The 25,290-nt window shown below is 35.9% G+C and overlaps 1 long non-coding RNA gene across 1 annotated transcript in view; it reads right to left on the reverse strand.

The window, feature by feature from the left end:
- The window catches only part of LOC144289832 (uncharacterized), a 170,385-nt gene that overhangs the window by 64,581 nt on the left and 80,514 nt on the right, over positions 1–25,290 (reverse strand). Inside the window, exons 3-4 of the long non-coding RNA XR_013357809.1 lie at positions 8,510–8,674; positions 2,488–2,527 (exon numbers count right to left, since the gene is read on the reverse strand). This is a non-coding gene — a long non-coding RNA (uncharacterized LOC144289832). The remainder of the gene's footprint in view (positions 1–2,487; positions 2,528–8,509; positions 8,675–25,290) is intronic.

The raw sequence follows: 25,290 nt of genomic DNA on the forward strand, positions 1-25,290 counted from the left end.
TAAAATAATTAAAATCAATACATTAAAGAAATCAGTATAAAAGTTGGGCAATAGGTATGAACAAATGAAGAATTTTGGAAAGAACCAAGTGGAATAGCTGCAGGGTGAGAATTAAATTGTATTTATGTAAGGATCTTAGAGTTTATCTTTAAATTATATTATCTATAGAGCAACCTCTAAAAATGTACAGAGGTATAGGCAAAAAGTCAGTAGAGGCAATAAAAAGAAATACTAAATATAGTGACTCACCCAAAAGACACAAGAAATAAGGCACAGAGAAATAAGGAACAGATAGGAAAAATAAAATCAAATAGCAAGATGACAGACTAAAATTCAACTACATGAATAATTACACTCACTTAAAGTGGATTAAGCATTCCATTGTGAAAGGAGAATATTGTCTGACTAGACTTTGCTGTTTGGAAGAAATATACTTTAAATATAAAATAAATAAAATGATACATATAAAATAATAAATATAAAAATCCAGGTAAGTTGGAAGCTAAGTTTATCATATATTCCCCATTATAAAAGTTATGAATTCAACTAAAAACTATTCAAATATGTAAAAAAAAACCTCAAAAATATTTCATTTAAAATCCATAGATTATAGTTTCATACCAGTAACTCAGAAAAAGCAAAGAATGTCCTGAGTTCTGCCCATTATGAGATGTAAAACTGAGAGAATAAAGACCATATTCTTTCCCTCAAAATTCCTCTGAAGTCCTTGCCATGAAAACAGAATACAGAACCAGAAGATCCATTCGCACTGACACTCAGGAAAACATTCTGAATTTCTATGATTTAACATATAAATGTAATATATGTGTGTATATATATATGTGTGTGTGTATAAACATATTTACACACACATTTATACTTTCATACAAACACATGTGAGTATGTATAACCCGCTCCAAAAAATATTAAGTTATTAAACAGTATTAACCAGAACTAATGTTGACTCACAGGAAGTGCTCAGGCTTGACTGAGTAACAGAAGACTTTTAAGACAAGACTCCAAGTAGGAAAAGACTCTTTCCACAAAAGGAGTGTTCAAGCCCTCCAATGGCCACACAGCAAAGAGGACATAACCCTCCAAGCATGCTGATCCTGCAGAGAGAGGCCAGTACCAAAAAATAACAACATAAATTTGGTGCTCAGGGAAGGACATAGAGCTTCAGTGATCCATAGAACAATCTGCAGAGCACACCTGAGAGGAGCAAAGCTTTATATAGACATTAATTGATAAAATCTCAGGACATAATGGCCACACTTTGCATAAGGCCACAAACACATAACAGTATTCAGCTATAAGGGTTTGGAGGCAAGAAATGGACATCATAACATAGAACAGACCAATTGGAAAAAAGAAGATAAATAGAATAGAATGCCTACACTGTAATACAACATTCATTTAGCCATAGTTCTTAGGATTATCACCAGTTACCTTAGTAAGGAAGAAATCATCAACAATATCAGAACCCACTTGTATTACTCAATTGTATATATTAATCACAGTGGGGATTCAAATGCATTCAACAAACAACAGTTATCATTAAAGAGAAATATCTGAATTGCATGGGCCCTAATTATTTCTTCTTGGGTATGTGACATATTATATATTATAAATACTTGGCCACACACATGGCGGTGGGGGGAAGAAATAAATCATAAGAACATAAACAACCATGCCCAAAAATATTTTAAGTCTTATGACAGAACTGATAAATGATAGAAAGAAAATGTGTAAGACACCAAAAAAGATGTGAAAACAAATTACATCATAATTCCTCAGATATTAAAATATTTACCTAAGTCATATATTACCTCTTTATATGTCAGGATTATACCTCTCAACTCTGAATTACATAAACTCATACCGTCCCTTCATATCTCTGTAGCATTGCTTTCAAATGGTTAATAGTCATCCAGAGAATAGGGAATAAAAATATCACCATTGAAGGACTTGGATTGAAAAGTCCACAGAGATGCATAAAGATGACACAGAGATCCATTTAATGAGACAGTGTAAAATAGTAGGTGGTCCCTCGCTCCTGAAATGCTTCACGGAACAGATCGTTTTGAAAGAAGAGGAAAAGGCTTTCATATAAACTAATCACAGGTATGAGAGAGAAAGAAAATACCTTTAGAAAAGATGTGAGAAGATAAAAAGCAAGAAACCAACCTTCCCAAGACAGAAGTCTGACTCAAATGTGAGCTGCTTTTCCCCAAACTGATTTGAACTTACTAATGTCTTGAATCTGAACACTGGCACTGGAAATTTCAGAGTTCATCAATTTTTAGCACTTGGGCTTGAGACCAGAATGGAACAAGAAAAGAAGTAGAGAAGGTATGTTTCTTATATATTTTCCCACCAATTAAAAATGAACCCAAAGTGAGGAACTATTTTTCTGAACCCAGAATCACTTGTACTGTTGGGGCCATTGTCTTCCATTTAGATCTCTCAAGACATTTACATACTCACCTTAGTAAGGTGAGAAGCATACACACAATCCAAGAAGATCCTGTTCGAAATTTTGAAACCACATTAGTTATAAGGAAAGTTGGAACCGGTTAAGTTCATGCTAGTTTTTAAAACATTTTTGAAATGTTATCAGAATAATCATGCACTTAGAATCAGACAAAATGTATGTAGGAGGTTTTCACTTAAAAATCACTTTGTTTACTTTTTCATTTAAACATTATTTTTATTTTTAGTTGCTATTTTTTAGGAAAGTTATGCTTGAAATATAGTTTAAGGAGTCAACACTACAAGGACTTTATTTATGAAAAACAGCAATTCCCTGACCTGCTTTCTCCTTCTTCCCCTTCCAAAGACAAACTTTGCTTATCTTTCAGGTTATTAAATGTTTTAGAATTTGTTTCCACATCTCTAAATAATATGTTCACATTATTTTTATTCTTTTATTTTTGACTTCCCCTTACAGAATGTGTGGATCTAGCACCTTTTTTTCACCTACTCCTACCACACACACTTACACCCTTGGCCACTTCCTCACCACCAATACAGGTATGCCAAGAAGATATTATGACTATGTAAATATCATCCAAAGATGTGCTATGAAATGAACTATATTGCTTTTCTGCACATCTTTTTGCTTTCTCTAGAGTTAATAGTTATTATTATTTAATCATTGACTTAATGTTTTATATATGTATCACTAATTCAAGCCCTTACTTGATGTCAGTTTTATAAATCTCCTCTCAAGACAGACACATCAGATTCCTATCAGTTTCCTTCCCCTGATATCTTGGAACCTTGTGACCTGCTACAATCATACTGGTGTTCACCTCTGCCTGATATACCACACTCATTCTGATGGACCTTCACCATCATCCTGGGGACTTGTTTTCCCTCTCAGCTCTAGTGCATCTTCCATGTCTGATATTCCTTTTCTTCTTCTTTCTTGGTTTCCCCCATTGAGCCTTTAAAGTACTACAGCTTCCTAAGAAAGTATACAGTATAGTAGCTTCTGAAGAAATAGTGTATGAGGTAACACTCTGAAATTTTGTATATTTACAACCACCTTTCTTTTGCCACCATACCTGACTGATATTTCCTCTACTACAATGAAGCATTGGAAATATTTTCTTTCACATTTTCAGAGGTGTTGACTCAGTGCCTTCTAACTACCAGAACTAGTAATTGTCCTAATTTGGGGTCCTTTGTATTTGACTTGTTTTTTTTCTGGACATCCTTAGGAGCTTCCCTCTGCAAAGTGATCAAATGAAAATGGCATCTTCACAGGAACAAAAAGATCAGTAGAAAGAAATTGATAATTAAGAAATAACATCCTATTACAAATAAGAGTAAAACATGGCAAAATACAATTTTTAACTTAATAAGTAGCAATAGTTTATTTAGAGAAAAATATTTGGCACAACTGGCTATTCATATGGAAGGAAATAATGCCTCTATATTGCATTCCTAAAAAATAAATTCCAGATAGAAAAGATTTGAATATAAAATATAAAGAAACAAAAATCTTAGAAGAAAATTCAGGAGACTAACATATGATATACAGGAGTAGGAGCATCTGGGTGACTCTGTCAGTTAAGCATTGAACTTTTGATTTTGGCTCAGGTCATGATCTCATAGTCATGAGGTCGAGCCCCATGATGGGCTAGGTTCTGTGGGGAGTCTGCTTGGGATTCTATCTCCCTCTCCCTCTGCCCCTTCCCCTGCTCACTCAATATAATTAAATAAAACCTTTAAAATATATATATAGGAGCAGAGGAGACCTTCTTAACCAAGGGTGGAAACTTAATGTTAACTAATAGGAAAGTTAGACATATTTACCTGTATACAAATTTTAAATATTTGGATGGCAAAGATATCATAAAGCAAATAGGCAAATGATAGGCCTAATGAAAACAGACAAAAGATATTTTAAATAAAGTAAATATACAGATGATCTTTTTTTGAGATTTTATTTATTTGAGAGAGAGAACATAAACAGCGTAAACGGCAGAGGGAGAGGGAGACAGAGAATCTCAAGTGGACTGCACTAAGTGCAGAGTCTGATGTAGGGCTTCACCTCATGATCCTGAGATCATAACCTGAGCCTAACCCAAAAGTTGGAGGTTTAACCAACTGAGCCACCTGGGCACCCAAATAGACAAATGATCTTACAAGTTGACAAGAGACAAACAACCAAATAGAAAATATACGAAAGAAATGAAACAGCAGTCAGATGCCAAGACTCCCTCTTCTACCCTGGGAAACATAGGAAGTTGATTTTTTATTTTTTGGAAAGGGTAAAAAGGCATGGGATAGTGTACCATAGTGAAAAGGAAACAACTCACTGAATGTATGCGTACTATATATTAAAACCTCCAACCTCTCCCCCATTGAGTTACCAGAAAATTGGTAACTAGGACTTCACTTTCCAGGTAGAAGACTGAAAGGGTGTCCTCTGAAGAATTTGAGCAGATCAAGAGGAAAGACCTAAGGATATTGACATTATAATTTCCCAAAACTGAATGGTCCAACTTGATCATCCTGCAATGCAGCTTGCAGAAATCATTAGCCGTCCAGAAAAGGAAAATCAAAGTAACAACGTGCATGGAAACAGACTTTCCAGAACACAAGCAACTGGAAGCAAAAATCCTATTTAGAGACACCTGGTCTGTGACTATGTCCTTGCTACAGATGAGAATGTGACCTGTTAACACTATTTGATTCGAGATGAAGGACAGCATAATGCTGTACATAATCCACATTCCCTCAAATTCAAGTACAAGTTCTTCTGGAAAAGTGATGTCAGCTTTGAGCAATAGAGACAAATCATATAGCAAAAATGTGCCCTAGTCTGCAAGAACCCAATTATGCATAGATTGGGAGCTAGCAGCCATGAACAAACATTGCCGAGATGTGTGTGGCCATCTTACTTCCTATATTCTCGATTTAGATGGGGAACCCATTAGGTGTATGTGTGCATGTGTGTGTTCCTGCCAATCTATAACGGGAATTATGCAAATTGGGTAAAGAGTGGGACTAGGATCCACATCACTACAACCAGACTTCCCAAGGGGTACCTGGAATTTGATGTCCTGGATGTAAATGGACTAGTCTAAGGCAGGAGACCACTGACTCACTGAGGAAAGTGTGACATAGGTGGGTTTTTGAACAATGACATCTATCAAGAATTATTCAGGCTTGTTGGAGTTGGATAATAAATTTTTTATTAGTCCAAGCAAGGCCTTTCTCTTGTTTATTAATTTATTCCCTTTTATCCCCATCTCATTCTCATAAGTAACCATTTCTGATATAAACTACACATGCATTATTATAAAAATGTACATTGTTACTTTTTAAATACATATTTTAAATTCACATAAATTACATTCTGTTTCTAATCTGTTTACTCAGGACTATATTTTTAAGATCAATTCACATAAGCTATGTGTATGACTGCCCTATAGGTGGGCATAATGAATGTCTATCCTATTTTACCTACTTATCTATTTTATTTGTATATTTAAATATATATTAATATGCAAACTAGTCTATACCTAAGGTAAAAAGGAGTGATAGTCATTCAAAGGCTATAAAGAATTGGAGTTCAACACTTATGGCCCAGAGAGACAAGGTAATGAGAACAGGGCTCAGAAAAATAATGGGATTAATAAAAGTAAATATATAATATTATTCCCATTGCTGTACTTTTTATCTCCACAACTTATTTTTTTAATAACTGGAAGTCTATAACTCTTCATTCCCTTCATCTATTTTGCCCATCCCCCACCCACCTCCCCTCTGGCAACCACCACTTTGTTCTCTATATTTAACAGTTTGTTTTGTTTTTTTGTTTTTTAAAAAGAGGTTTCTTTTGTTTGTTTGTTTGTTTGTTTAGATTCCACATATAACAGGAGCACTGAGTAATGCATAGAATTGTTGAATCACTATGTAGTACACCTGATACTAATAAACATTGTGTGTCATTATACTTCAATAACAAATAAAAATAAAGTTTTTAAAAGATAAATATAGATAAAAACCCCCAAAGGGTTGTACTGGACTTAAATCCCCCCATTATTGCTATTATCTACTAATAGCCTGAGAGTTTATTTGTCTCCTTTCTTTGAAATACTCAGGTCGCAGAACATTTTTTTAGTTAACAAACATTGGTTTTTAGCTTTAGATTTACACAAAATTTGAGGAGAAAATAGAGTTCTCACTATAGCCTTTCTCCACAAGTCTCCTTCTCCATAGTTTCCCCTCTTGCTAACATCTTGCATTAGTGCAGTACATTTCTACAACTGATGAGCCAGTATTAATATATTATTAACTGCAACACATAGTTTACCTTAGAGTTTATTTCTTGTGTTGTACATTCTATGGCTTTTGATACAGGACACCTGGGTGGCTCAGCAGCTTAGGGCCTGCCTTCAGCTCAGAGCATGAACCTGGGGTCCTGGGATTGAGTCTCACATTGGGCTCCCTGTGTGGAGCCTGCTTCTCCCTCTGCCTGTGTCTCTGCCTCTCTCTCTCTCTCTCTCTGTGTCTCTCATGAATAAATAAAGAAAATCCTTAAAAAAAATGTATAATGACATGTATCCACCATTACAGTACCATACAGAATAGTTTCATGGCCCTAAAACACTCTATTCCACATATTCATCCCTTTCTTCCCCCCCTCCTCCTGAACCACTGGCAACTACTGATCTTTTTGCTATATCTGTAGTTTTGTCTTTTGGCCCATAACTTTATTTCTTTAGTATTCCCCTTGGAAAGAAGTTGGCCTTATTTTCCTTTTTAGGCAGTTTGTGTTGCGGTAATGATGGCGTAGGGGACAACTGAGACCTTCACACTAAATTCCTGAACGTTACAGCTGAGAGACAGAAAGAAATAAAATGAAACTATAAATTTGAGAGTAACATAGAAATTTAAAAGCACAGTTTGGTAAGACAATATATATCATGGAAAATCAAAGCTAGAGAATAAAGAGAAAACTGTAGCTCAAAATGGTAGAAAAAGTTTACCTGAACTATCTATTAATGATCATTTTAAGTAATATTTAATAAATGGTAAATTGAGCATAGCAACATAAATTCATTAATATTGAAAAAAAAGTAAATGTTTTATCATCAAAGCCCTATAGGCCTTTGTCATCATTCTCTAGACCCTTAATTATATGAAACAGTATAATATGTAGCCCTAGTGTCCAAATTTAATTTCTAGAAGGTGAAATTAAAGGTGGGCCTGGCACATTTAGATGAAAGACAGTAAGAATACTTTCAAAACTTTCTGGTGATGTTGACAAGGAGCTAGCTTAAAAGGGCTCTTATTGGCCAAAATGTGAGGAATGTGGACATGAATCAAAAAGAAACTATTTATAACTGTAGAATGAAATTATTTGAGTCTGTGAAAGGCCATAAATATATGATGATGTTCAAAGGGGATAAATATTAGAAACTATAGTAGATAAATTTACCAGGTACAGCTTATAAAATTGTAAACCTACATTGTTCATCAAGAAGAGGCAGCATGTAGACTGCTAGGGTAAGTTATTTTGAAATGATGTTTTAAATTGTATAAGGACAGCTGGGATAGAGAGAAAATTTTCTATTTCTTTTCTCAGATGAGCCAGGACTCTACCATGGATGGACATCATTACCAGCATCTATGCAACCCATTAAGATACTTGGGGCCAGGGGAAAATCATGCCAAGATACGTTATACTGATCCTACCCATTGTGTCCATCAACTACCAACAGCATTCTGGATTCTTGAGTAACTACATGGGGAACTAATAATGTACATGAATATGTGTGAGAGCGATCATTTCCTGCCAATCCATAGTCCCCCTGAAATGCTGCATGCTAGGATATCACTTTACCACCAAACAGTTTAGGAGAGACACATGTTATCAGTGATTTTTATCTATATAGCTGGACTTAATATGAGTTTCACTCTTTTATTTACAAAAATAATATTAGAAAAAAAGAGGTTTTATTTTGAAAATGTAAAAGATTAAACTTACCATAAATTTCTTTGGGGATCCCTGGGTGGCGCAGCGGTTTGGCGCCTGCCTTTGGCCCGGGGCGTGATCCTGGAGACCCGAGATCGAATCCCACGTCGGGCTCCCGGTGCATGGAGCCTGCTTCTCCCTCTGCCTATGTCTCTGCTTCTCTCTCTCTCTGTGTGACTATCATAAATAAATAAAAAATAAAAAAAAATTTCTTTGAATGCAACAATAAAAAAATTTGTTGTTTAGGGACGCCTGGGTGGCTCAGAGGTTAAGCGCGGCTGCCTTCAGCTCAGGGCATGATCCTGGAACGTGGGGATGAGTCCCACACTCCGTGTGAGGAGCCTGCTTCTTCCTCTGCCTGTATCTCTGCCTCTCTCTGTGTCTCTCATGAATAAATAAAATCTAAAAAAAAAAAAAAAAAAAAGAATTTGTTGTTTAAGAGCTGCAGAATTCTGTCCTGACATTTCCAAACAGAAGTGCTAAACTACTGAAGTTATACAAACAAGTATCAGTGCAAAAGGGAAGATTCTGTACCCTGGCTCCAACAATGTGCAAACTTGAGACATGTTTTAGCTCTCTTGAATTTGAGTTTCTTCATATATAAAATGGAGAAAATACTATCTACTTCATGAGTGTTGTAAGAATGGAAGATAACCCTGTGATGACATGTCACATATACATGTCTTATAAGCATAAATATTATAATTTTTCATTCATAAAATATTTCACAGTAGTAAGAAAGGAGGAATATGAATACATAGCTGCATTTGCTTGAATTTTTATAAAGAGACCCTAGGAGGATAAATATGCAGGAAATAAGTATAGTTTCTTCGCCTGGGGAGAAGCGGAGAAACAGGGAAGGTGGGAAAGGGTAGAAGTGAGACTTTCCACTATGCCTCTTTACATTGTTTTGATTAGTTTTAAAATAAAAATTAAATCAGCTTCACAATAAATTTAAAAATTTCTCTTCCAAACTCTATCCACCAGGCCTAAATATTTTGCATGATACTTAGTCATCTCTCATGTTTCTGAGAATAAATTACTCATAGATTCATTTCCACATCCCTGCCTTCAGGAACAGGAATTCGTGATCCTCTATGATTGCCAATTAGCACTGCAAAACAAAAATGGTTCAGCCTGTTTGTGTCAGATTTCCAACTTCCCAGGAAAAGTCTGTTCTGTGTTCTTCTACAACAATGGCAGCCATCAGAAAAATCATAGATAGGTTGATTTTAGGTAACCACATAATTTGTTACTGTTTCAGATTCTCCCTTTTTTTAATGAATTCCAAGGAAAATATATTTGGCCAACTGGATTTCTTTGGAATACCAAATATCCTAGCCCAGAGATCAGCCAAAACAAACAATAGTTGACTATAGCATCTAATATTAATTTCCATCTCTGCTAATACCAATTATTCTACTGCCTATTAGAAGAAATTCTAATGTTGAAAATAAAAAGTTCAGAGTAGAATATGAGATTATAATGCTTCAATGCATTACAGTAGGAAGGCTATTAATTTTTTTTGCAGATGATTTTTTTCTCCTGGGTGGGCAGAGGACAGAATGTAGCTGAGAGTGCTTTTAGTTTGTATTCAGTCTTGGTGTTAAAACTTTCTCTCTGCTCAAGGAATCTAGAGAGATAATTACTACTTATAATAAATTCTTTATATTCAAAATTTGACATATTACAAGGTTTGCTAATGACAATGTTTATGCAGACCCCAAATCCTTCTGATTCCTTTTCACTCTTGGGGGAAAAGTTTCTTTAAAAAGATTTGAGAATCTGGTTGAACTGCATAACTCTGCTTATTTTTCAGCTCAGATAATTCAGGAAATGAAAATGTAAGCTATTCATGCCTAAAATGAAGATGTACTATAATTGGAGATCCAGAAAAAGCATTAACCTAGTTTAAAACACATGTCCTTTATTAGGGAGGAGCAAGAATTTTAACAACATAATTTAAAGTTATGTTTTCAATATTTTTGGCTACATTAAAAAATGCTGGTACCAAATTTTGATGATCTTTTGACAATGCAGAGAAGGAAGAAGAGACTAAACCATCTCAGGGGTTTTTCTATTAGACATTTAATTCTAGCTATAATGTCCTGCCTGGTAGTGGGACAAAATGTAGCCTGACTGAAGTGACAGGTCTAAGCTCTAAAGAATCAATCCTGAAATGTAAGCTTTTTATTTCCAGTTGAACTTAATTAAAATGAAAGAAATATATGGCATAGAAATTGTTTTCATATATGTAAGCACACCAGTCTTCCCCAGTAAGAGAAGGCAAGCTTTTACTTCCAGTGCACTATCTCCCTTAGGTTAGAAGAATAGAATCCCAATTGACGTTTCAGCTGGAATGTTGAACAAGAATTCATTAACCTCGAGTATGTAGTACCTGAAAAAAGACACTATCCAAATGGATTTTTTCATTTCCTAACTTTCCACTTGGATGCAAATGGCTTCCAAATGTATAGTTCTCACTCAAATTTTTGCTTTTGGTGAGAGTCATTTGTACATTTATCTGAACCCCAAGCCCATGATCTTACCCCATTTCAGAGCATTGTACAGTTTTTTCCACCTGCTTTTCTGGATCAGCACATGTCAGCTTCTGTATCATTCAGGTTTCAACTCAAAGACCGGCCTTCCTTTCACAGCTTCTTCCCTTATATTATCTTCATATGGCACTTTCAGGGTTTGAAATTCTTATTTATGTATTTATTTATATATTGATTTCTGTTTCTTTCCAGCTAGAATCTTAGTTCATCAAGGCTAGAACATCTGTCTTGTTTACCTCTTACCTGGTCCATTACAAACAAATTATTGTAAACTACTTAACAGAAATATAGTGCTCTATTCTCAGAAATGCTATGGATATAGTAGGTAACCAAAAGTTATTCATTCTCAATAAATTCTACCACTTTGCTCAGATGTGACCAAACAAAACAAATCACTTATATCCAGTTTAAAACCAAAAGAAATACTTACTAAATACCAATTTCTTAGGTCTAAATTCAGTGTTTAAGAAAGTCAAAAATTAAAAAAAAAAGTCAAAAATTCAAATAATTTTTTCAAACTATATGACCTTATTTTGCTGAGTAACGTGAAATATGAATTTATGTGCATAATAAATTATGCAAGTAAGTCATATTATCAAAGTTTGACACCATACTAGAATAAGGTTATGGGGAGGGGTGTATTTTAATTACCTTAGAGTACTAATATGTACATTTATAATGTAACTATTATTGGGGTACATGGCTGGCTCAGTCAGTGGGGCATTCATCTCTTGATCTTGGGGTCATGAGTTTGAGCCCCATACTGGGTGTAGAAATTGCTTAAATAAATAAAAAATCTTTAAAAAAATAATAGCATAACTATTATTACTAATCTTAAAATTAAATTTCAGAAAACATTAATATATCTTTAAGAAGATTCTTGTACTGGGTAGCTTGGGTGGCTCAGTTGACTAAACATCTACCACTTGGTTTCAGCTCAGGTCATGATCTCAGGGTCTTGAGATCAAGTCCCAGGACAGGCTCCACACTCAATGTGGAGTCTGCTTCAAATTCTCTCTCTCCCTCTGCCCTTCACCCCTATGTTTGCACACGCTCTCTCTCTTTCTCTCAAATAAATAAATAAAACCTTAAAAAAAAAGAACACTGTTGTACCAAAAATGTGTCTTCAAGATAAGAAACATGAGGGGGCACCTGGGTGGCCGTCAGGTTAGTGAGCAATTCTTTTTTTTTTTTTTAATTGGAGTTCAATTTGCCAACATATAGCATAACATCCAGTGCTCATCTCATCAAGTGCCCCCCTCAGTGCCCGTCACCCAGTCACCCCCACCCCCCACCCACCTCCCTTTCCACCACCCCTTGTTCGTTTCCCAGAGTTAGGAGTCTCTCATGTTCTGTCTCCTTCTCTGATATTTCCCTTAGCGAGCAATTCTTGATTTGGGTTCAGGTCTTGATCTCAGAGATTGTGATATCCAGCCTTTTGTCAGGTCTCAAGCTCAGTGGGGGGTCTGCTTGAGATTCTCTCCCTCTCTCCTGTCTCTCTCTCTCTCTCTCTCTCAAATAAATAAACAAAATCTTTTTTTTTTAAAGATAAGAAACATGAGTTTGTTATATTGTCAGGAAAAATGACAAAGAACATAACTAACGGAAACACAGAAGAACCTAACTAAAAATGTTTAATTCATTTTTAGCTATTTAGTTGTATTAGGTATATAAGTCTACTAGCCATTAAGTATATTAGGTATAAAATAGATAGTTGGTAGGTAAACAGCAGTTTAAAATCAACAATTATACATGGTTAAACTTAGACATACTGAAGATTTCCTAAATGTCAAATTCTGTAATGGCAATTGGTGCATCCTGTTGTTTAAAGCTCCCAAGGAGTCTCTGAGGGTTATCCCTATCTTACAATTGAAAAAACATAAGCTTAGAAAAACTAACCTCTCCAAGGTTACAGAGTTAGGCAATACTACAGCAAGAATTCAAACCTGAGTCTTTCCATCTCCACAGCCCATTCTGTTTCAATGTCAACCTACACTCTATATAAACATGTGCTTTTTTAAATTAACAACATCTTTGCCTAAAAGTTCCAACTTTCACTTCTGGCTGGATCTCCAAGGTTGGATGCTTAAAACTTAGCATTATAATTAATCCTTTTTATGTTACCATTAACAAATAAAATAGGAAAAGGGAAGTGCCTCTTGAGATATATCAGGACAGTAACCAAGCCATTTCTCAGGCCAGTATTTATGTTCCAATGAAGCCAGGGCAAGCTTTGTTTTCAACTTTAAAAGTTTTTTTTTTTTCTATTAATTTGGAGGATGCATGGAAAGCAAGTGTACAGGCTAAGTTAAATTGTGAAAAGCAAGATACAATGAGAAATAATGTACTTGGATTCAGATGAATCATTCAAGCTTTGGGACTAATGTACAGCAAATTGAGCTCAGTCCAGAGAAAATGTAGATAAAATGAGTTTAGGAGCAAATAATGGGATGTGGAAATACATTTTAAATGGAACAATGCTTCAGTTTAATAGTTAAGAAACTATTTTAAGAACCAAGGCAGAAAATTTCTCATAAAATTTACTAGTCTATACAACAGGCATAGCAGAACAAACTGATATGGTAGATAAGGTGATGGTTATGTTGCTAGAGGCTTAGAAGTCAAATAAAAAAGTGATATTGACAATTTTTTGATATGGTGAAGGGGATTTCAAATGTCATTCAGTAGGGATTTTCCTACCTTCCCACAAACATTTTCAAACATTATCAGAAGATTAAGTGTTCTCAAAGGCATGAGTGAGTAAGACAAGACAACTCTGAATCTTGACTCTACTTTTATTAGCTTTATCATAGAAGGAAGACATCAACTTCTCTAAGCTTCCTGATCAACTAAAATAGAGTTAATAGTAACCACCTCACAGACTATTTAGGAATAAATAAGATGGTATATGTAAGAGGAGTTTGTGATCTGTAAAACACGATAAAAATGAACATTTAAAATGTTAATAATAATAATAGAAATTAAAATAAAATGAAAGGTGATATCCTTTAGGAAGTGTTATGATCTTACTTATAGAAAATTAAAATATCTGTTTATAAATGCATAAAGAAGAAAGATAATATTAGAACCATAACTAGTGACTTGCAAGGCTGTCCATGAAGTGAAAAAAGCAAATTGCATATAGCATGATTTTATTTCAATAACAAGCAATAAATTTGCTTATATGCTTGGATATTTTTGTATGAAGAAAGGGAAAATTGTGGAATGGGTCATTTCAGGCTGTCAGGGGAGTGAAGGAGTTGTTCAACTCTTTCATATAATACACACACATACACACATGCACACATACATATGTAACTATATTGTTTGCTTTCTTAACTGCAAGTCCATATTATATTTGTAACCTGAGACAAAGGGGACTTTTAAAAATAATACTGATAATATGAACCCTTGAAGGCAATATTAATAACACCAAAAAAATTTACCAAAGTGTGCAGCATTGTCCAGACTTATAGGATCACATACCTTATTAGCAGTTGTTCTAGCTGATTATTTAACATGCTTCAAGTCACCTTTGAACTGTCAATCCAAACTACAAAGTGGGGCAGCTTCAAAGTTCAAGGAAATCACCCCTGTAACATCAAAGTAAAGGGTATACCTTGAGATCTGAACCTAGCCTGAGGGCCCAGGGGCTTTGGGGCATCTGAAATTCTGATGGAGTGGGTAAAAGGGGTAGAAGACGGAGGTTTGTTAAGGGCCTCAATGCATGCCATGAAGTTCTTTAAATTTGGGAGCACGTAGGCCACTAAGAGCTCCATCTACCTAGATAACACAGAGGAGTCATTATATGTATTGATATGCTTAGTTTCAAGCCATATCAGGTGTATTTTCCACCTACAGTGAGTAGGGTGAAAGTAGTGGCCATGTTTTCTATTTCTTTTTAACTCATTTAGAAAAGACTGAAAACATAGAAACTCTAAAAAGGAATGTTGACTGGATATACAAAATAAGCAATTTATGTTTAAGGGCTCCAAGTCCAATAAATCCTAATGAGAATCAAGAAATTTAAGGGATGCCTGGATGGCTCAGTTGGTTAACTGTCTGCCTTTGGCTCAGGTCATGATCTGGGGTCCTAGGATAGAACCCTATGTTTTTCTCCCTGCTCAGCAAGGAGTCTGCTTCTCCCTCTCTCTGTGCCCCTCCCCATTTGTGCTCTCTCAAATAAAATCTTTTAAAAAAATAATTTTAAAGAAATGCATGGTACTCTGCTTCTCTTTTATAATCCTCTTTTGTTGTTATTTTTATGAAAGTCTGGTTCTCTGGAGACAAATTATAATGTTTGCCAGAGCAGATGTTTATGTGACAAATCAGAGAAGGCATTGGAGATGTTTAAGAAGGGAAGTGAAAATCTTTGTGAGCAAGGCAGTATTTATTATTCTTTGGTGACTTCTCCAAAGTGTTCATAAGTTTTCCCCAGGTGTTTGGAGCCATTCTCTAGACCTTGCCCTTGCTCAGAGAAGGAGACCTTCCACAGAGGGAACATTTACTCAATTTTTATAAGTAAAGACTAAAATGTTGTGATTTCATTAAAAATGTTTTCATTTCTTCCAGAAACACTTCTTTGAACTTAGGGACCTCTTTGTTCTCACCAAGGAATCCTAAGGTACTTTACTTTACTGGCAATTTGAGAATGGAACCTAGTTTGGGCCCTCGGTTTTTCCAGCTGACCCTGTCACATCTTCAAAACAGTATTCCAAACCACAGAGGTACAGCTTTGAAAGAAGCCAAAGGCTTTGAAACTGATATTCTTCTATCTAAATTGAGAGATGAGCTGGTACAGAGAGGAGAGCTCTTCTAATCTATTTAAACAAATGATACAGAAGGGAAGAAGTGTTAAGCAAATGAGGGTTTCTCCTTGTGAAGTGAATTGCTCCAGCTGTGCAACAGGACGGGCTCCACATGAAAAGCTCTAGCCCCTCCATAGAAAGACATGAACCCAGCAATGGTCCTTTGAACATGAAATGTTGTCTGTAGCCTGTGCAGAATAGATTGGACTCTGTTCTAGCAATATTTACTGGGCCTCGCAGGCCTGGGCTCCTTAGGATGAAGAAGACCCAGCTTGTGAACACTTGAACAAACACATTTAAAGCCAGTCTTTACTTTGTCTTCAAGGTGTAAGAATAGCACCAGTAATTCACAGTATTATATTCAGAAATCCTAACTGTTACATGAAAGGAAAGTCTGAAGGGGAGAAATTCTCCTAAAGTGGGCAAAGAAAAGAGAAAAAGGTGGTGGAGTAGATGCGGAGTCACTGAGTTGAAGAATTATGAACCTAACTAGATTTCTCAGTACATCTGGTACTGGAAATGCTGGCTCCCCATGGTTTTCTGCTCCTTGTTCCTGATGAGATATGAAGGAAGATTAGCACCTCCTCATAGACTTAGGGGCAGAGAAAAAAAGAAGTTCGAACAGAGAGAAAGTTGGAGGCAAACAAAAATTTTAATAAAAATTAAAATATGGGCCTGTATTCTATTTAAAGTGTGGTCATCATTTTATTGGTTTGTTTTATAAAAGTCTGCTAAGAAAATGAGATATAAAGAAGCTTTCTGAAACTCAAAGAATGAGGCTTTTATAGAAAATCCAAGGAGCTTTAGAAAAGCTTAAGATTTGTGAAAAGATCATAAAATGCAACTAGATGAGTTTGGAGAGGTGACAAGTTCAAATATTGAAGCAGTAATGAGCTTGAGAGCATGCCAGGAGATGAAAGAGATTTTTTGGCACTTTGGGGGAAAAAACAACTTTTTTTTGGTACATAATATGTAGCACCTTTTTATATAGTTTACAAAAGAAAAAGTCCTTCAGTTCCTAAAGTAAAGCTTGATATAAAGCCTAGTTGGCTGTCTCTTTGAAAAGTAACAATTATATTAAGAGAAGTGGGTACAAATTCTTAACCATGATATAACTTTAAAATGCCATTTTTGGGGAAAAAAATCTAGAGAATTAGACTTTCATGAATGCATATTTAGATGAGCAATTTTTATTTTGCAGAAGTTAGTTTGAATGCAGCAAGATGTGAAGGTTCAAACAGTGTCACCAACACATTTTTCAGTGATGGATCAAACTTAGAAAACCTGAAGCTTGGATCCAGCTCAGTCTCTGGTTTGTCTCTTACATGAGAATGAGTAACTCAGAACTCCACTCCAAGTCTGCACTGAGAGAGCTCCTGGAGAGTTGGATAGAGCGTGGAAGCTTAAGTTGTAGTTACTTTTGCTGTCAAGTTAACAATGCTGTTATCAGCACAACTGCAATTTTAAGTGGCCCTTTCAAAAGGACTAACAAACAGCAACTCCTAAGAATAAATGTTTTCTTCCCATCTACTGAGCAAAACCATGTGTCATTGTTGGATTAATTTCTTTTACATACATTACAAAAAAACTTAGAAAAACAAGTGTCCAAGCCATTTTTCCTTTTTTTCTTTTTTAAAAAATATTTTACTTATTTAAAGAGAGAGTGGCAGAGTGCTTGCAAGCAGAGGGAGAAGGAGAGAAAGAATCCCTAGCAGACTCTGCCTTCAGCAACGAGCCCTATGTGGGGCTTTACCCCACAACCCTGAGATCATAACAGGAGCCAAAACCAAGAGTCGGAGGCTTAACCGACTGGGCCACCCCATCACCCCAACCAGGACATTTTTATTGAATGTACAGATAACTTGGTTATCTTTGCCTCACTAAATTTCTTTGCTGGGTTGAAACTTTGATTACCTTGTGTGAACCCTGGGAGCATTTTTTAGTAAAGACATGCTTTTGTTGAAGTGGTTGTGAGTTTACCATGGAATAAGTTGACTTCAATAAACTCTGGCAGATCATCTGTGACAGACTCAAGTTCTCTCTCCCCTGCATCCTTTCCTTCCTTCTTAGCCTCCCTCTTGGTGGAGAGAGGTTTTGTTCTGGGTTTGTTTGTTTGTTTGTTTGTTTGTTTGACATAGTGACATCAAAATTGTGCTACGAGGGTTGTACTATTAACACCAGAGAGGCTGGTTTTATATAACAGATTCCATTCCAAGAAAGTTGAAAAGTTTAAGCCAAAATCCATGGAGGGCTGTGAGGTGCCACCAACTCTGATTCCTCATCACCTTTACAATAGATCCAAGAATAGGGATCCCTGGGTGGCTCAGTGGTTTAGCGCCTGCCTTTGGCCCAGGGCGCGATCCTGGAGACCCGGGATCGAATCCCACATCGGGCTCCCGGTGCATGGAGCCTGCTTCTCCCTCTGCCTGTGTCTCTGCGCCTCTCTCTCTCTCTGTGACTATCATAAAAAAAAAAAAAAAAAAAAATAGATCCAAGAATAATGGCTTCCCCAGCTTTGACCACTGGGGAGAGTAGAGGAGTAAAACGGGGATAACTAGGGGTACAGTTGACTCAAGCTAAAACAGCATATTGAGAACAGTAAACAACAACAACAAAATGTTTTGCATCATACTCTGGAGAGTTGCTTGCAGTCAGCTACTAGTAAGGTTATATTTTTTCTGGCAATGGACTGTACATGCATGCCTCCTCAGACATTACAGAGTATAATAGAGGATAACATGCACATTGTGAAATAAACTGCTAAGTGTTCAGAAAATAAAATCTATTTTATACATGGCAGTATTCTTGCTTTATTGCAATGTGGACTTTTGAGGATTATTTAAATTAACAGTGACAGCAAGATGGCTTCAGCCCCTTCTTACCTCTAAAGGATACTGGGCCCCCAACTGTCTATTTATTAAGAATCAGCTTAAGTGGATAAGACAAAATGACAGAAGTAGTAATCAAAGTTAGAAAGCCAAATGAAGTCAGCTATCAGACACTGATTTTCATTGTTCTTATGTACTGTAGCAAACCTTGTCTAGAGATAGAGACTTTATGAAGCATTTATGTGACTTAAGATTGCTTTTATGCAGACTACATTATGACTGTATTGTGTATTATGCTGTGTTAGCTTCTCTTCCAGCATGATTCATAAAATCAGGAGAGAGTGGGCTCCTCCGAATTCTAATTATTTTAACTATTTCAATCATATGCGAAACACAGGGGAAATCACATACAGTGATTCTCTTATTATTTGATCCTCAAAACAAGCACAGGTATTTGCTCTATCCCAGTAAGTGGTCAGCAATGCAAGGAACTTGAGCAATCATTCTTTCATCCTCCTGACCTGGCGCAGTCATCTTGAGTGATACCGAGATCAAAGCAACTTTGTGACCCACAGGATGTTATGGCTCAGCTGAATAGGCTGCTCCTGCAGACTCTAGTCATAGCATTTTACACTGTGTTTCATCTTAGATACCTTGAGGGTATCTTTTCCTTCAGGTTTTAGGTAAAATGCCACTTCCTCAAAAAGGCACTCCTGATCTGGGGAAGGCTTCCAAACACTCATCCCTTTCCCATTATTGTCTCTTACTGTACCCTATTTTTATCATACTTCTAACATATTGTAATTAGATATTTATTTTTCCATTGATATAGCAGCAAGCACAATAGGCACCTGTTGAGAGAGGAAATATCATCAGTGGTGGCTCCACAAGGCTCTCCTCATGAGGCTTCCCACGGCCTGCATGTGAGCTCCAAAAAGCCCCCTCCTTCTCACTTTTCCACCTCTGAGCCCAACCAGAACCTCACAGGAAGCTGTGCTAAAAACCTAAATGTCATCATTTTGTCTAGAATTAGGAACTGGATAACTCAACAAGTAACTCTACTAGACAAAGTATATTAAGAGACAGCTCACATTAATACTAATAAATAAACATGAAAATGTATAAAACATCAAGAAACATCAAATAGGGACGACTGAGTGGCTCAATGGTTGAACATCTGTCTTCAGCTCAGGTCGTGAACCTGGGGTCCTGGGATCAAGTCTTGCATCAGGCTCCCTGTGGGAAGCCTATTTCTCCCTCTGTCTTTGTCTCTGCCTCTCTCTCTGTCTCTCATGAATAAATAAAATCTTAAAAAAAAAAGAAACATCAAATAAATGCTAATAAAAGCATATTTGATCGTCTATTCACACACACACAAAATATGTTTAAAAACATAACAACTAATGTTAACGAATTCTACTTACAGATGAAACAGATACCCTCATCCACTGAAACCCATCCCTACCATTTAGGAAAAAACAACATGGAGGGAGAGAATAGTGATGATTTTAGTACTTTGACCTACTCCTTCGGATTTATACTAGAGATAATTCAAAAGAAATGTAAAAGTTAATACACATAAAACATTACTTTGGTATTTTGTATCATTGCAAACATTTGGTAAACATCCAAATGTTCAATGCTTAAAGAATGGTTATAGCATAAAAAAGTGATATAAAGCAGATATCAAAGATTCTGCAAAAAAAAAAACAAAAACAAATAGTAGGGGAAGGAATCTGTTTATTAACAAGCAGAATACAAAATAATATGTGTACTATACATTCATTCATTTATTCATTCAGTTACTTATTAAACACACATTATTTGCCAGGTTCTATTCTAAGAACTGAGAATATATCCACAAATAAAACAATCTACCCCTGAGCTTCTATTCTAATTGGTAGAGACAGATAACAAACCACTAAGAAGTAAAATTGATGATGGTTTTCCACCTATGGCAATAGCTCATTACAGTCAATCTCCAAATATATGTCTATAAGCAAGTAAAGTAAAAAAAAATTATACCTAAAATAGAATCTTTTAAAATTTCAATGTTTGTCTTCCAAATTAAGCACATTTAGGTTACTAATGATGCTAAGTATATATATTACAAGAAAGCATAAACTTAAGGAAACTCTACCTCTCAAAAAAAAAAGAAAGACAAGGCTAAAATTAATTCTAGAAGCAAGTACTCTTGGCTTCATCTATGGGGTCTCATCTATCTCTTCCCTTGTAATTTTATCTGATTTAAATAAAACTGCATATTTTTACACAGTTAAAATTCTCAGAAACTATAAATAAAGTAGGCCAATAATTTCACTTATTTGGCATGTTTATAGGCTTTGGGTTTCCTTCCCTTCCTTTATCCCTCCCTCCCTCTTCTCCTGAACCCTTTCTCTCTCTCTTGCTGGAAGGTAAGCCCCATGGTGGCCAAGGCCTGGAATGTTTCATTCGCCACTATATCTCCAGCACCTAGTACAGTGCTTGGAAAAAGCAATAATGTCATTCTGGGCTTTTTCTCTTACAAGCTGCATCTGACCTGGGCTCTAACTAAAAAATACCTCCAAAATGCAGCCATTTCATACTATATCCTTGTTAGGAGACAATTCTTCATCGGTTGTTTTTTGTTTTTGTTTTTTAATATTTCTGCTTATCTTTCAAAGGAAGGCATTGATATCCTTTGTTCTAAACTATCTTCCCAAGTAGATTTGGATAGGAAAAAGCCTTGGAAGATAGTGACTGTGTTCCCTCTGAAACAGAGACCTGGTTTGTTTGCTGTCCAATATAATAAAGAGAGCAGAGGTTAGGCAAGTTTGCTTGTAGTCCATTATAAAAGATAGAGAGAGATCCTAAACTTAGGTCCCTTGGCTATGACACAAATTCACTGTACACACAATGTCTACTAAAGCCACTCTGCATCACCCTGTGAGACCTGGGGACAAAGGGGATGGAACAAACATGAAGTATGGGTGACTGCTATGTCATGAGAAATAAAAGTCCTTCATCTCTGATCCATAAATCTCATATTTTCTGCCAGCATGCAAGAAACTAGCCAACTTGACGGCTTATAGGTAAGCAATAGGATAAAATCCCAGGCCCTCACATTTCTTGACTGTCCTCCACTGCTATCCTGGCACAACTGACCATCTTTTCTCACTGCAGTAGCCTCCTAAGGGTCTCTTGCCTCCACCTTGGTTCCCCTACAGAATTTTCTGCAAATGGCAGCCAGAATGATCCTCTGAAAACTAAGTCAGATAAAGCAATTCCTCTGCTTAAAACCGTCCAGTGGTTTCCTATCTTGTCAATGCCTCACAAAGCTCAAAGTCTCTAGCTCTCTCCTATCTTCCTTTATCTCACTCTACTAACTGTTCCATAGCTCTAGTGATAATGGTTCCTCTAGGTATGCTTTCATCTCAAGGCCTTTATATTTACTGTCCCCTCAGCCTGAAATGCTCTCCCACAGAGTTGAGATCCTTCCCTCAACTCTTTCAGGCTTCTCCTTAAACACTGCATTCTCAGGTAGGCCTTCCCTGATCATCCTATTCAAAATTGCAACCCCTTTCTCTACTCTGCCTCCTTAGCCCCTTTCTCCATGTTACTTCTCCCTAAAGCACTTTTCAGCTTCCAATATATCACTTATCATTGATTTTTGTTTGTCTCCTCATACTAGAATGTAAGCTCCATTGAAGACTTTGCTTTGTTCATTTCAGTATCACTAATCCAGAACAATTGCTGGTATATAGCTGGTGCTTAATAAATACTTGTTAAATAACTGAAAATAGACTTCTAACCAGGCCAAGCTCAGTCTCTTATTATTAACTATATCACTTTGGACAAGCTGCATAGTTTCTATGAGACATAGCTTCCTATCTGTGAAAAGAGAATCATCTTCTTCACATGATAATTAAGTTGATTGGACAAGGTACACATGAAAGGTACCTACTAGGTATTTAATTAATGATATTTCTGCTTAATAAGATCTCAATGAAATTTATATTAATTACATATATTTTAGTATTACCAGGGAAAACTCGATATATCTTATATATCACAAAGTGCATCTTTTCATCATTATATCCTCAGCACATAGACTAGTTTCTAGATAACATTAGTAATTCAATAGGGTTAACCTTTCTGTTTGCTTTCTCTCATTATAAAAATAATATCGCATTAAAAAAATTTGGTAAACACAGAGAAGAAAAAAATATCACTGATATTCCTATATAGTAACATGACCGTCATTATGATTTTATTATATTTTCTTCTAGAATTTTTTCCAATAACTATTTTTAATTGAAATTATAATGTGCATTTATTTTTATATCATGTTTTTGTTCACTTGTTTTTTATATAAACGTTTTTCCATATAGCCATGTTGTCTTTTCAACCATTAGTTTTTGAGAGCTGCATCATTTTGTCAAGTAGATGTATTATATAGTTTACTTGAGCATTTTCTCATTATTGGATATTTAAATAAATTCCTACTGTTTACTTCAATAAATCTTAGAGGATTAAAAAGAAAAAGAATCTACTTCTCTCTCTCTCTTCTAAAGTACGTCTGACCCTTTTGGGGAAAAAAGGACTGAATTCTTCTACTCTGCATTTGCAAGAGAACACTTCTGAATAATTCATGGGTACATAAAGATGGAAAAGATATACATCATCTAGCTGATTATTAACATAATACAGCCAAATGAAACATTATCCTAAAAAGTCATTTAATTGCAGCTGTGGAAATGAGACTTTGAACATTTCAGAAAGAAGTCATATTTGAGATGTAAATAAATACATTTCAAAATTATTTTAAGGCATTTCCTAGTACAAATTCTTTGCTGTAAATGGTGGTTATTGGGTTTTTTTCCATAAAAATGGAAAATCAGTCCTTCCAATTTACCAAGTTAGTGCACAATCTGGAGAATAATGTAGTAAACTTCTAAAATATCTACAAATAAAAGGTAACAGAAAATCACCTAGATTTTTGTATATGGATGTTCATAGCTTTTTCCACTGTTCAGTTAAGGTTACATGACTCAAATGATGAGGTGAAAACTATGCTAATTACATTAATCACTTATAATGTGTGACTATATCATCCCTAAAATAAGGGTATACTTCTTATGCCTTTCCCCAAAATGGAAACTATAAACAGAGATTTAAAAAAACATAAGTATAAAGACATTTATTTCACACAGGGCTAAGCCAAGCAAAAAGGAAATGGAAGTATGGAGCATTTCTAGCACACTCTTTACAGGTTATTGAATGCACCTGTGATTTAAACCCTCAAAGACCTGAGTTCAGATGTTCTTTCTCCTTCAGTCCCCTTTCCCTCAGCCTGTCCATTTCTTGTCTGTGCCAGCTGCACTCTAAGCCTAATTGTGTACTTGCATGCTGAACTTCTTTTCTCAGTTTTGATTGTTTTGATTAAAGTACATCCTCCAGTTGCTTCCTAAGAAGGTAAATGTTTTCAGCACTCATACACCTGAAAAATATCTTCATTCTAGCACTTATCCTACTTGATTAATCTCTTAATAGATTAAGAGGCTGGACATATACTCATAATTTTGAAGGCATTGCTACAATAATCTTTAGCATCAGTTTTTGGATTTAAGAAGGGCCTGAGGGAAGACATCTGGCGGTCAGATTTCTGAGATCAGAGTAGGGAGAGGGGAGGTGCTGAGAGTTCCATTGTTCAATAAATGGAACACATAATCTCTGTTGTAGTCCTTACCTTGGTGCTTCACTCACTCTGCTTAATGTCACTGGTCAAGCCTCCTCCAGTTCAAATCCCCTAGAGAATGAGCCTATTGTTCCTTAAAGGCAGAAGGCCAGGGTCCAATTACCTTCATTCTCTCTCTATCTCTATACATATCACTCCCTCACCTTTTAGTGCTTGTTTAAAATGAAGAGCCCCAGACTTCACCTCAGAGAAACTGAAGATGACTTCAGCGTGGTCCTGAATCCTGAGGTTATGGATATACCATGGATACCCTGAGATCTGCATATCCAACAGGCACACCCATATAATTCTGATGCAGGCGATTGGGACCATACTGTGAGATATATTACCTAAAGGCATGCCTGAGCACTTGTTCATAAAAAAATGAACTGATTACATTGCTTGACTTGTTTTTCCCTATTTTATCTTTCTAAAGTTTAGAATTCTGGCTTCCCTTAGTATGTCAACATGAATCTGACATTCTTGAATTTATCTGTCTTTTCTTTAGACTTTTTTAGTTTTTCCCTTTAATAGCTTAGTATTACAAATTTCATAAGTTTATAGTTAGACATATAAAGTATAGTTCTGTTATTCTGTTGCTCTTGATTTATTTCTTACAAGACTCACAGATATTCTAATTATAAAATTCCTGGATTTGGCAAATGTTTCAGTTATCTCAGGCTGTCATAACAAAACACCATAGATTAGGTGGCTTAAAAAACAGAACTTTATGTTCCCATAGTTCTGGAGGCTGGAAGCTCAAGATCATGGTACAAGCATGGTTGGTGGTAATGAAAACTTTCTTCCAAGCTTGCAGACCTCCTGGCTTGCTGCCTTCTCACTGTGTGCTCACATGACCTTTCCTTGAAGGGAGAGAGAGATG

The sequence above is a fragment of the Canis aureus genome, chromosome 19, assembly GCF_053574225.1.
Source record: "Canis aureus isolate CA01 chromosome 19, VMU_Caureus_v.1.0, whole genome shotgun sequence".
Classification (NCBI taxonomy): Eukaryota; Metazoa; Chordata; class Mammalia; order Carnivora; family Canidae; genus Canis; species Canis aureus.